The sequence below is a fragment of the Pleurodeles waltl genome, chromosome 6 (genome assembly GCF_031143425.1).
Source record: "Pleurodeles waltl isolate 20211129_DDA chromosome 6, aPleWal1.hap1.20221129, whole genome shotgun sequence".
Taxonomy (NCBI): Eukaryota; Metazoa; Chordata; class Amphibia; order Caudata; family Salamandridae; genus Pleurodeles; species Pleurodeles waltl.
In genome coordinates this window covers 1,017,623,904-1,017,636,073 of record NC_090445.1, presented here as the reverse complement: position 1 = coordinate 1,017,636,073, position 12,170 = coordinate 1,017,623,904, and the positions used below count along the sequence as shown (strand labels likewise).

General features: G+C 44.1%; 1 protein-coding gene across 1 annotated transcript in view; it reads right to left on the bottom strand.

Moving 5' to 3' along the window:
• The window catches only part of SMIM1 (small integral membrane protein 1 (Vel blood group)), a 402,844-nt gene that overhangs the window by 224,841 nt on the left and 165,833 nt on the right, over window positions 1–12,170 (bottom strand). The window lies entirely within an intron of this gene.

Below are 12,170 nucleotides of genomic sequence, written 5' to 3'. Positions count from 1 at the left end.
TACCTGAGCTCATTTGACATAATAATGATGCAGGAAATATGGGCCCAGGCCAGTGTCACCTAATTGGATTTGTGGAGTTCAGCAAGCCAGTATAGAAAAGCTTTCCCTTCAGAAGGGCGAGGGGCGGCCTGGCAGTTTGTCAATTCCAACTTATCTATAGAAACCAGGGAACTTACAATGAGCAATCCCTGGCTTTAGGTCTTGATCTAGGACAATTGGGTGCCTCAATCAGGCAAATTGCTGTTACTAGTAAATGTGTACATCAACCCAAAGAGGAAAGCCATAACATCAGACAGGTTCATTAAAATCATCTTACATTTAAAAAGCTCATGTCAGTCAGCACAATGGCTAGTTTCTGGAGATTTCAATTTTAATCTGTTCAAGGGGAGGAGGAGCACATTGAGGCCAGTGGTCCACTTCCAGTCCAGAGTCTTCCCCATTACAAACAAAAGGATGGGATTGGGGAAAAACTATTAAAAGCATGTCAGCTTGCTGGACTGATTGTGTTAAATGGACATCTACCAGGTGATATCCCATCAACATGGTACAGGGCAGCCAACAAATCTCCTGCCTAGTCTACATGATGGTAAACCATGGATTATTTACCAGCGTAGGGAATATTAGTATCTCCCTCAGGATGGAGAGTGATCATCACCCACAATAAATAATCATTGGAACTAGGAAAAAAAATTGGGGACCGCAAGGGCCATTTTGGAAGATGCCCACACCAAAAAATTAAAGCGGATAAAGTGGAACCCAAATGCCATAAAAGGTCTAGTAGAGGAGGCTGTAGAAATGCTTAAGCTTTTTCGCTTAAAACAAATCGAACCCGATAAAAGCTTGGGGAACATTTCACTAATCATCTGACTACCAAATATCCAGCCAAGTGCATGAGCAAGGGTGCTGGTATTGGGCCTCATAAGAATGTGGTCACACCAAAACATACTCACTTGAGGAGGGCACGGTAAATTATACAAGACAACTACGACGCACTGTGGAGGATCCGGATCTTCTACACTCCCTGCGAAAAGAAAGAAGAGTGCTGAAAATAGCGATATGGGCCCACAAAAGATATAAGCAGGAAGTCTTATGTGCCAAGCTCCTCCACGCTTCAAAACACAAAAAACTCAAAAGAATTTTGGAAGTTGATCAATGACATTGAGAAAGGCCCCGGATTAGCCTACAATGCAAACATTAGTGAGGATGATTGGGTGGCCTGCTTGAAGTTGCAAATAACAGGAAGCTATCAAAAGGCACCAGGGGAATCAGACAGCAGCTGCCATAACCATGCCACTAGGGTATATGGTTTGGGCTGTGACTAAAATCATTGAGAGATCCTGTCCCGATTGTGCCCTAGGGCCAAATGGTATCCCAGGCTGTTTTCAAACAAAATGTTTCGCAATGGGAAAACTTCTTAACTGTGATGTTCAAAATGAACCTTAAGACAGGGAACATTCTGGGAACCTGGAAAGGCTCAATAATACATCCAATCTTCAAAGGAAGAGTTGCATTCTCTTCAAGCAACTACCGCTTATTAGATCTTTTGGATGTAGACCTTAAATACTTTTCAACATTATTGCTCCAAGATCTAGAAGTGTGGGCGCAAGGTACAAACAGGCTGCCTTCAAAGCAGACTACGGCCCAGATTTAAGAGGGCCTAGCTCCTCCATGTGCCACATTAGCGTCATTTTTTTACGCTAATGTGGCCCAACGAGGGCAAAATTGCCGAGCAGATTTACAAAGTGGCGCAATTAATGCATTGCACCACTTTGTAAACTTGTAACCTTGTGTGCCACATTATGCATGTGCCAGACATAGTGTATGCAAGTGGGGCGTTCCCCCATTAGGGGGGGTGGTGAAAATAAATCTAAAAGATTTATTTGCGCCATTTTTTGCAGCATTTTTAATGCCTGCTCAGAGCAGGCGTTAAAAAGGGGGCACAGCGTTATTTATAATGGGCCCCTATGCACTGTTGAGAGTTAGCACCAGCACATCAATAGCATCAAAAATATTGACGCTATTACCCCCTACCCTGCGCCATGGTGCGCAGTGTTTTAAATACAATGCACATATGGTGGCGATAGGGGGGCACTAAGGGATGCAAGAAAAGTGGCGCTATACTCTGTGCAGCACCACTTTTCTTAAATCTCCCCCTAGGTTTACACAAAAAATCAAGGTACGCTAAATAACCTCACTGTAATGAGTTCCTCAGTTGAGTGTAAGCCCCCCACGCCCTCTGTTCATGTGCTTTATAGATTTTAAAGCAGTGTTTGATTGTGCCCCACACTGTAAGTTATGGGCAAAGCTTTACTGGTGGGGAATTCCAGACAACCTATTAAAAGCGATTGAGATGCTCTACACGGACACTTGGGTCAAAATCAACCTTGGGGACGGCTCACATCTGTCAAGAGAAGCAAGATCATCAACAGGCTTAAAACAGGGGTGCATTCTTGCCACCTTTCTATTCAATTTGTATATTTTGGGTCTTTCCTTAGCTCTTGACGAGTTGGCATCACACGCCCCCAGCCTTAGTTATGTGCCATCGTGAAACAACCTATATGCAGAATACCTGTTTCTGCTTAGCAGTACCAGGATAGGACTGCAAAGGCCGATTAATCATCTGACGACATACACAGATGACAATGGTCTGGAAATCAACCAAAAGGAAACAAAAGGTGGTCTTGCTAAATCACAGGATCTCGAATCAGCATAAATGGTGCCTTAATGAAGCTATAATAGAGGAAAATCTGGTTTACTTCTACCTAGGGGTCAAGATTGTTTCTAGAGCCTCTAGAAGCAATGAAGGAAAAGGCACCTGGCACTAAATTTTGTATTCTCAAGACCGGCAAAAATGATTCAAAAACATAACCTCCGACCATTGGCTGAAATAGCAAAGGCAAAGCTGGTTCCCAGTCTTTTTTGTGGAGGTGAAATGATTAGGGGCGCCAATTCGACCCTATTGGATAAAATGGTGGCAAAAGTATGTAAGCAAGTTTTTCAGTTACCAAAATCTGCATCTCCGGCTCAAGTCAGGTTGGCGTTATTGTTGACAAAACAGTTGCTTGCCAGTCCTGGGGTGTTCATAAAATGCTGCCAAGGACTGGGATCTCCTGTAAAGGGCAATCTAGCCAACCTGGTCTGGACCAAAAATAACCTCCAACGAGGAAAATACTTGTATAAAAGGTACTTGGAAGAGAGTACAGAAAGGCTTGGATTGGGTGATCTTTGGAGCTTGGATACAACTGCACAAGCACTCAAGAAACTACTAAACAAAAGTATTAAGTTGCAAAGCTGGCTAGAAGACAAAGAAGTAGTGGCCAAGTGAACTATCGGGTGGCTAGTGTTTAATTCTTATGACATTCAAAATAAGCAGCCACTCTTGGAAGCAGCACACTCCCTGAAGATCAAGCAACAAATGTTAAGATTAAGACTAGGAGAACTGCCTACTCTATACTTCACACTACAATGGCAAGAAAGCCGTAAATGTTTGTGACCATGGGTTCCACGAGGGGAATACTGTGTCTCCATGTCTTAAACTAGGGTCATAGAAGCCAGTAGTGATGGGCCATATGGGGGGGAAGGGAATACCGTAGCATGGTTTCTGTTGTGTGTAAATGAAAAGGGGAGGAACTTAGTCCCTACTAGTGGGTACAAGCTGGAAATGAACGCAGGCATTGCTGTTGTTATGGCGGGCTACTAGGGTGGTAAAAATCTCATTAGTCCCCTACCCTGCTAAAATAAGAGTGTGTTGCATGTACTTTGGCACTTTATATTTTAGCTTAACAAGCACTTTACTGTTCTGATGAGTTGCTAGGGTGATAACTATCTCACCAAACTGAGAGTCTTTGCACCACATATTTTAGGTACACAAGCACCTTACATCGAATACACTCGGTTGCTCTTGGAAGAAGTTGATGCCTGGTTTATGCTTAGCATCTGGACAGGGTCCTGAGGCATTGCCTCCCCGGGTGTAGTTTGAGTTTAATACTATTTGTGTAATTTAATTGTAACAGACTATGCTACTTGGGCACAGTTTTATAGATTTTAATACAATATGTATTTTTGTGATTTGTTGATGCACAGGTTTATGTTTTTTTGAACTAATAAACATATCTTTCTTTCTACAGGTTGTGTTTGGCTAAAGGATTATCATTGAGTTGCGCATTGTGCGGTTGCATCCATTGGATGACTTTAGTGAGGATTATTTCCAGTGACTAGAAAGCAGACAGTAAACAAGGAAGAGAGAGGAAGGATGGGATGCAAGAGGACCTTCTTACGATTTTCCACCATGATGCCAGCTGAACAGGGTGCTGTAAATTTACAGAAAAGTCATCATATACGTTAGGCCCTTTTGTGTCAAGTTGGTTGAGATGCTGAGAAAGGCAGGTGGTTCATATGAACTGGAGATGATTGCGACAGGCTGAGTGCATCAGAGTACTTTCCCCACAATTTAGGAAACGTTTAATGAACTAGGCAGTATTTATTTACTAAGGAGTTTTGTACACTGCATCAGGTCAACATGAACAACTTCACAGCACAAATTAGGAAAAACATTGATTAAATGAAAATGATAACAGCAAATTAGAGTCTGGTTGGATGTGACAACTGCTCCTGCTCCAGCATTGCTGTTTCTTTCTCTGTGCAAGAGTGGTGTGAGTCAAATACCAATCTGAGTAACTTTTTTCTTTAATTGAAGTTAACTTGGCTTGAACTTGAACCATTTACCAAGGACATAGGCATAACCCTGAAATACTAGAAATGTTCCTATGTATGTATATGGTATTTATATAGTGCAATATAGCCAAAAGGCAGTGGAGCGCTGTGCAAAGTCAAAGGCAAGTTTAAAGTCGAGGTGTTATAGGAGAGGAAGCTGAGTTGTGGGTGGTGAATACTGTGTGATGTAGTGTTCTTTAAAGAGGTGAGTCTCCAACTCTTTCCTAAATTGGAGCAGTGTTGGGCGGTCCTGATGGATATGGGAATGTTGTTCCGGATCCAAGGTGCATAGATAGAAAAGACTCTTGTCTTGTTTTGTCTTTTTAACAATCCATGCCTTAGTCTATTGCCAGATCAAGAGTCAAGATGTCAACTATAAGTTCCTGCTTGATGTATAGTGAACTGCCAGATACTTTGCCCTAATGAGCTTTTTGAATAATGCAGTGAATTTTAAAATTGACTCTAGTGGAAGCCAATGGGCTGGCTTCACATAGACATGTGTAGATGCAAACACTTTCTAGTAGTCTGATGTTGCACCCTTTGAGGAGTGGTGGTGTTTTTGGGAGGTCAAATTAGGCCATGTTGCAGTAGTTGGGGCACCTTATCACCAGGGCTTCTGTCATTAGTTTGGGTAGCAAAATTTGGCCATTTGCGAATGCAAAAATGCCGTTCAAGATGTAGGAAAGGCATTCGCTGTGCAATTTTAAGAAATCGCTAAAATAGCGAATCCTTAAAATTGCGACCCCATTTAGAGCTTCGCAAATTGTGATTCTCTAAATAGGAAATCTCAAATAGGGAATTCCTATGTGCGATTTCCAAAGCACATGTATCAAGCATTTCCTAAATGCGAATTGGGCATTTAGGAAATGCAATTACCACCAAATCCAATTTGGTTGTAAGCATGTGCAATTTTTTTTAATGCATGTAGCGCACACATGCCCCTAGGGCATGTGTGTGCTTCACATGTCTGCAAATATGATTTGGGGTGCATCAGATGGGCCCTTAGGCCCCCAGCACCCTGGGGTTTGCATTACCTAATTGGTGAATTCCTAACTGGAATTCACAAATTGGGAAATGCAAAACCATTCACACCTATGGGCCGCCATAGGGATGAATGGAGTCCCATTCTCTAATTGCCATTCGGTAATAGCGATTGCGTATTTTAAGAAATCGCTATTACCGAATCGCAAATTTCATACATCCCATTTTGCATTTCTTAAATAGCAATTTCTTAAATTTCACTATATAAGAAATCCAAAAAGGGTTTTTGATACATCTGGCCCTTGCTCTCTTATCATGTACAAACACAGGTCAGGTCTGAGAGTATCTAGGCTTGTTGGCTAGTTAAGAGGAGGTGATATGGGGGAAACACTTATAAAAACGACTCAGTTCGGCCAGGCGTATGTGTGGTTGAGGTACTCACTAACATGCACTTGCATCTCAGAGTTGTTCTCCAGACAAATGAGAATCTTATTGTCATGGACGTACTTGAGGGGTGCACCTGATGCTAATAGATATTTTGTTATATGAGAACAGGTAAATATTGAAGAGCAGATGGGAGTGAGAGGAACCCTAGCGTACTCTTTTTTTACAATGTGTGTTCGTCTCAGATATTTTATAATTGTTCAATTATTGTCCGACATGCTGTGTATTTATCCGACCTCCATTGTGACTAACACTCTTTTTAATATCTGTGGTGTAGGTCCTCGACAGTTGGTCACTAAAATATATACATTGTATGTTAATATTGTTTTTTCTTTGTAATTGTTTAGTAATTGTTCTATAAAGCAATGATAGGAAAATCAAGCAAGAAGAAATAAAAAACTTAGCGACTGCATACGCACGTTTTGGTTTTTGTTGCCTGTGATTTTATAGGTGTACAATCCTGCATACAAAAAAGGAATACACAAAACATTCCCAGGAATGTGTGGAATACTTACTGGTAATCTTGATTACTCTGATTCCTAATTCCTCATCCCATTACATACTACATGCACTTCGTGAGGCAAGGCCTTACCTTTACCACAATTAACAAGCACACTCTAGGTGAAAAAAACCAGCTCAGCCCCCCTTTACTATTAAAGGGAGACAAGGGCAAAACACATCCTGATATACCAAGCCTCCACAGCCACTCTTTAACCCCTTCGCTGCCAGGCCTTTTCCCCCTCCTGTGCCAGGCCTTTTTTTGCCTATTTGGGGCAGTTCGCGCTTAGGCCCTCATAACTTTATGTCCACATAAGCTAACCAAGCCAAATTTGCGTCCTTTTTTTCCAACATCCTAGGGATTCTAGAGGTACCCAGACTTGGTGGGTTCCCTTGAAGGAGGCCAAGAAATTGGCCAAAATACAGTGAAAATTTCGTTTTTTTTAAAAAAAAATGGAAAAAGTGGCTACAGAAGAAGGCTTGTGGATTTCCCCCTGAAAATGGCATCAACAAAGGGTTGTAGTGCTAAACTCAGCAGCTTCCTAGCTTTCAGGAACGGGCAGACTTGAATCAGAAAACCCAATTTTTCAACACAATTTTGGCATTTTACTGGGGCATACCCCATTTTTGCAATTTTTTGTGCTTTCAGCCTCCTTCCAGTCAGTGACAGGAATGGGCATGAAACCAATGCTGGATCCCAGAAACCTAACCATTTCTGAAAAGTAGACCAAATTCTGAATTCAGCAAGGGGTCATTTGTGTAGATCCTACAAGGGTTTCCTACAGAAAATAACAGCTGAAAAAGAAAAATATTGAAATTGAGGTGAAAAAAACATCAATTTTTCTCTATGTTTTACTCTGTAACTTTTCCCTGCAATGTCAGATTATGGAAAGCAATATACCGTTACGTCTGCTGGACTCCTCTGGTTGCGGAGATATATAGGGCTTGTAGGTTCATCAAGAACCCGAGGAACCCAGAGCCAATAAATGAGCTGCACCCTGCAGTGCGTTTTCATTCTATACCGGGTATACAGCAATTCATTTGCTGAAATATAAAGAGTAAAAAATTGCTATCAAGAAAACCTTTGCATTTCCAAAAAGGGCACAAGATAAGGTGCTGAGGAGCAGTGGTTATTTGCACATCTCTGAATTCCGGGGTGACCATACAAGCATGTGAATTATAGGGAATTTCTCAAATAGATGTCTTTTTTACACACTCTCCTATATTTGGAAGGAAAAAATGTAGAGAAAGACAAGGGGCAATAGCACTTGTTTTGCTAATCTCTGTTCCCCCAAGTCTCCCGATAAAAATGATACCTCACTTGTGTGGGTAGGCCTAGCGCCGGCGACAGGAAACACCCCAAAGCGCAACGTGGACACATCCTAAATTTTGGAAAAAAACGGAGGTGTTCTTTGCTTAGTGCCTACCTGTAGATTTTGGCCTCTAGCTCAGACGGCACCTAGGGAAACCTACCAAACATGTGCATTTCTGAAAACTAGAGACCTAGGGGAATCCAAGGAGGGGTGACTTGCGGGGCTCGGACCAGGTTCTGTTACCCAGAATCCTTTGCAAACCTCAAAATTTGGCTAAAAAAAACATGTTCCTCACATTTCTGTGGCAGAAAGTTCTGGAATCTGAGAGGAGCTACAAATTTCCTTCCACCCAGCGTTCCCCCAAGTCTCCCGATAAAAATGATACCTCACTTGCGTGGGTAGGCCTAGCGCCGGCGACAGGAAACACCCCAAAGCGCAACGTGGACACATCCTAAATTTTGGAAAAAAACAGAGGTGTTTTTTGCGAAGTGCCTACCTGTAGATTTTGGCCTCTAGCTCAGCCGGCACCTAGGGAAACCTACCAAACCTGTGCATTTCTGAAAACTAGAGACCTAGGGGAATCCAAGGAGGGGTGACTTGCGGGGCTCGGACCAGGTTCTGTTACCCAGAATCCTTTGCAAACCTCAAAATTTGGCTAAAAAAACACATGTTCCTCACATTTTTGTGGCAGAAAGTTCTGGAATCTGAGAGGAGCTACAAATTTCCTTCCACTCAGCGTTCCCCCACGTCTCCCGATAAAAATGATACCTCACTTGCGTGGGTAGGCCTAGCGCCGGCGACAGGAAACACCCCAAAGCGCAACGTGGACACATCCTAAATTTTGGAAAAAAACAGAGGTGTTTTTTGCGAAGTGCCTACCTGTAGATTTTGGCCTGTAGCTCAGCCGGCACCTAGGGAAATCTACAACACCTGTGCATTTCTGAAAACTAGAGACCTAGGGGAATCCAAGGAGGGGTGACTTGCGGGGCTCGGACCAGGTTCTGTTACCCAGAATCCTTTGCAAACCTCAAAATTTGGCTAAAAAAACACATGTTCCTCACATTTCTGTGGCAGAAAGTTCTGGAATCTGAGAGGAGCTACAAATTTCCTTACACCCAGCGTTCCCCCAAGTCTCCCGATAAAAATGATACCTCACTTGCGTGGGTAGGCCTAGCGCCGGCGACAGGAAACACCCCAAAGTGCAACGTGGACACATCCTAAATTTTGGAAAAAAACAGAGGTGTTTTTTGCGAAGTGCCTACCTGTAGATTTTGGCCTCTAGCTCAGCCGGCACCTAGGGAAACCTACCAAACCTGTGCATTTCTGAAAACTAGAGACCTAGGGGAATCCAAGGAGGGGTGACTTGCGGGGCTCGGACCAGGTTCTGTTACCCAGAATCCTTTGCAAACCTCAAAATTTGGCTAAAAAAACACATGTTCCTCACATTTTTGTGGCAGAAAGTTCTGGAATCTGAGAGGAGCTACAAATTTCCTTCCACCCAGCGTTCCCCCAAGTCTCCCGATAAAAATGATACCTCACTTGCGTGGGTAGGCCTAGCGCCGGCGACAGGAAACACCCCAAAGCGCAACGTGGACACATCCTAAATTTTGGAAAAAAACGGAGGTGTTTTTTGCGAAGTGCCTACCTGTAGATTTTGGCCTCTAGCTCAGCCGGCACCTAGGGAAACCTACTAAACCTGTGCATTTCTGAAAACTAGAGACCGAGGGGAATCCAAGGAGGGGTGACTTGCGGGGCTCGGACCAGGTTCTGTTACCTAGAATCCTTTGCAAACCTCAAAATTTGGCAAAAAAAACACATATCCCTCACATTTCTGTGGCAGAAAGTTCTGGAATCTGAGAGGAGCTACAAATTTCCTTCCACCGAGCGTTCCCCCAAGTATCCCGATAAAAGTGATACCTCACTTGCGTGGGTAGGCCTAGCGCCAGCGACAGGAAACACCCCAAAGCGCAACGTGGACACATCCTAAATTTTGAAAAAAACCAGGTGTTTTTTGCGAAGTGCCTACCTGTAGATTTTGGCCTCTAGCTCAGCCGGCACCTAGGGAAACCTACCAAACCTGTGCATTTCTGAAAACTAGAGACCTAGGGGAATCCAAGGAGGGGTGACTTGCGGGGCTCGGACCAGGTTCTGTTACCCAGAATCCTTTGCAAACCTCAAAATTTGGCTAAAAAAACACATGTTCCTCACATTTCTGTGGCAGAAAGTTCTGGAATCTGAGAGGAGCTACAAATCTCCTTCCACCCAGCGTTCCCCCAAGTCTCCTGATAAAAATGATACCTCACTTGCGTGGGTAGGCCTAGTGCCGGCGACAGGAAACACCCCAAAGCGCAACGTGGACACATCCTAAATTTTGGAAAAAAACAGAGGTGTTTTTTGCGAAGTGCCTACCTGTAGATTTTGGCCTCTAGCTCAGCCGGCACCTAGGGAAACCTACCAAACCTGTGCATTTCTGAAAACTAGAGACCTAGGGGAATCCAAGGAGGGGTGACTTGCGGGGCTCGGACCAGGTTCTGTTACCCAGAATCCTTTGCAAACCTCAAAACTTGGCTAAAAAAACACATGTCCCTCACATTTCTGTGGCAGAAAGTTCTGGAATCTGAGAGGAGCTACAAATTTCCTTCCACCCAGCGTTCCCCCAAGTATCCCGATAAAAATGATACCTCACTTGCGTGGGTAGGCCTAGCGCCGGCGACAGGAAACACCCCAAAGCGCAACGTGGACACATCCTAAATTTTTGAAAAAAACAGAGGTGTTTTTTGCGAAGTGCCTACCTGTAGATTTTGGCCTGTAGCTCAGCCGGCACCTAGGGAAACCTACCAAACCTGTGCATTTCTGAAAACTAGAGACCTAGGGGAATCCAAGGAGGGGTGACTTGCGGGGCTCGGACCAGGTTCTGTTACCCAGAATCCTTTGCAAACCTCAAAATTTGGCTAAAAAAACACATGTTCCTCACATTTCTGTGGCAGAAAGTTCTGGAATCTGAGAGGAGCTACAAATTTCCTTCCACCCAGCGTTCCCCCAAGTCTCCCGATAAAAATGATACCTCACTTGCGTGGGTAGGCCTAGCGCCGGCGACAGGAAACACCCCAAAGCGCAACGTGGACACATCCTACATTTTGGAAAAAAACAGAGGTGTTTTTTGCGAAGTGCCTACCTGTAGATTTTGGCCTCTAGCTCAGCCGGCACCTAGGGAAACCTACCAAACCTGTGCATTTCTGAAAACTAGAGACCGAGGGGAATCCAAGGAGGGGTGACTTGCGGGGCTCGGACCAGGTTCTGTTACCCAGAATCCTTTGCAAACCTCAAAATTTGGCTAAAAAAACACATGTTCCTCACATTTCTGTGGCAGAAAGTTCTGGAATCTGAGAGGAGCTACAAATTTCCTTCCACCCAGCGTTCCCCCAAGTCTCCCGATAAAAATGATACCTCACTTGCGTGGGTAGGCCTAGCGCCGGCGACAGGAAACACCCCAAAGCGCAACGTGGACACATCCTAAATTTTGGAAAAAAACGGAGGTGTTTTTTGCGAAGTGCCTACCTGTAGATTTTGGCCTCTAGCTCAGCCGGCACCTAGGGAAACCTACCAAACCTGTGCATTTCTGAAAACTAGAGACCGAGGGGAATCCAAGGAGGGGTGACTTGCGGGGCTCGGACCAGGTTCTGTTACCCAGAATCCTTTGCAAACCTCAAAATTTGGCTAAAAAAACACATATCCCTCACATTTCTGTGGCAGAAAGTTCTGGAATCTGAGAGGAGCTACAAATTTCCTTCCACCCAGCGTTCCCCCAAGTATCCCGATAAAAGTGATACCTCACTTGCGTGGGTAGGCCTAGCGCCGGCGACAGGAAACACCCCAAAGCGCAACGTGGACACATCCTAAATTTTGAAAAAAAACAGGTGTTTTTTGCGAAGTGCCTACCTGTAGATTTTGGCCTCTAGCTCAGCCGGCACCTAGGGAAACCTACCAAACCTGTGCATTTCTGAAAACTAGAGACCTAGGGGAATCCAAGGAGGGGTGACTTGCGGGGCTCGGACCAGGTTCTGTTACCCAGAATCCTTTGCAAACCTCAAAATTTGGCTAAAAAAACACATGTCCCTCACATTTCTGTGGCAGAAAGTTCTGGAATCTGAGAGGAGCTACAAATTTCCTTCCACCCAGCGTTCCCCCAAGTATCCCGATAAAAATTATACCTCACTTGCG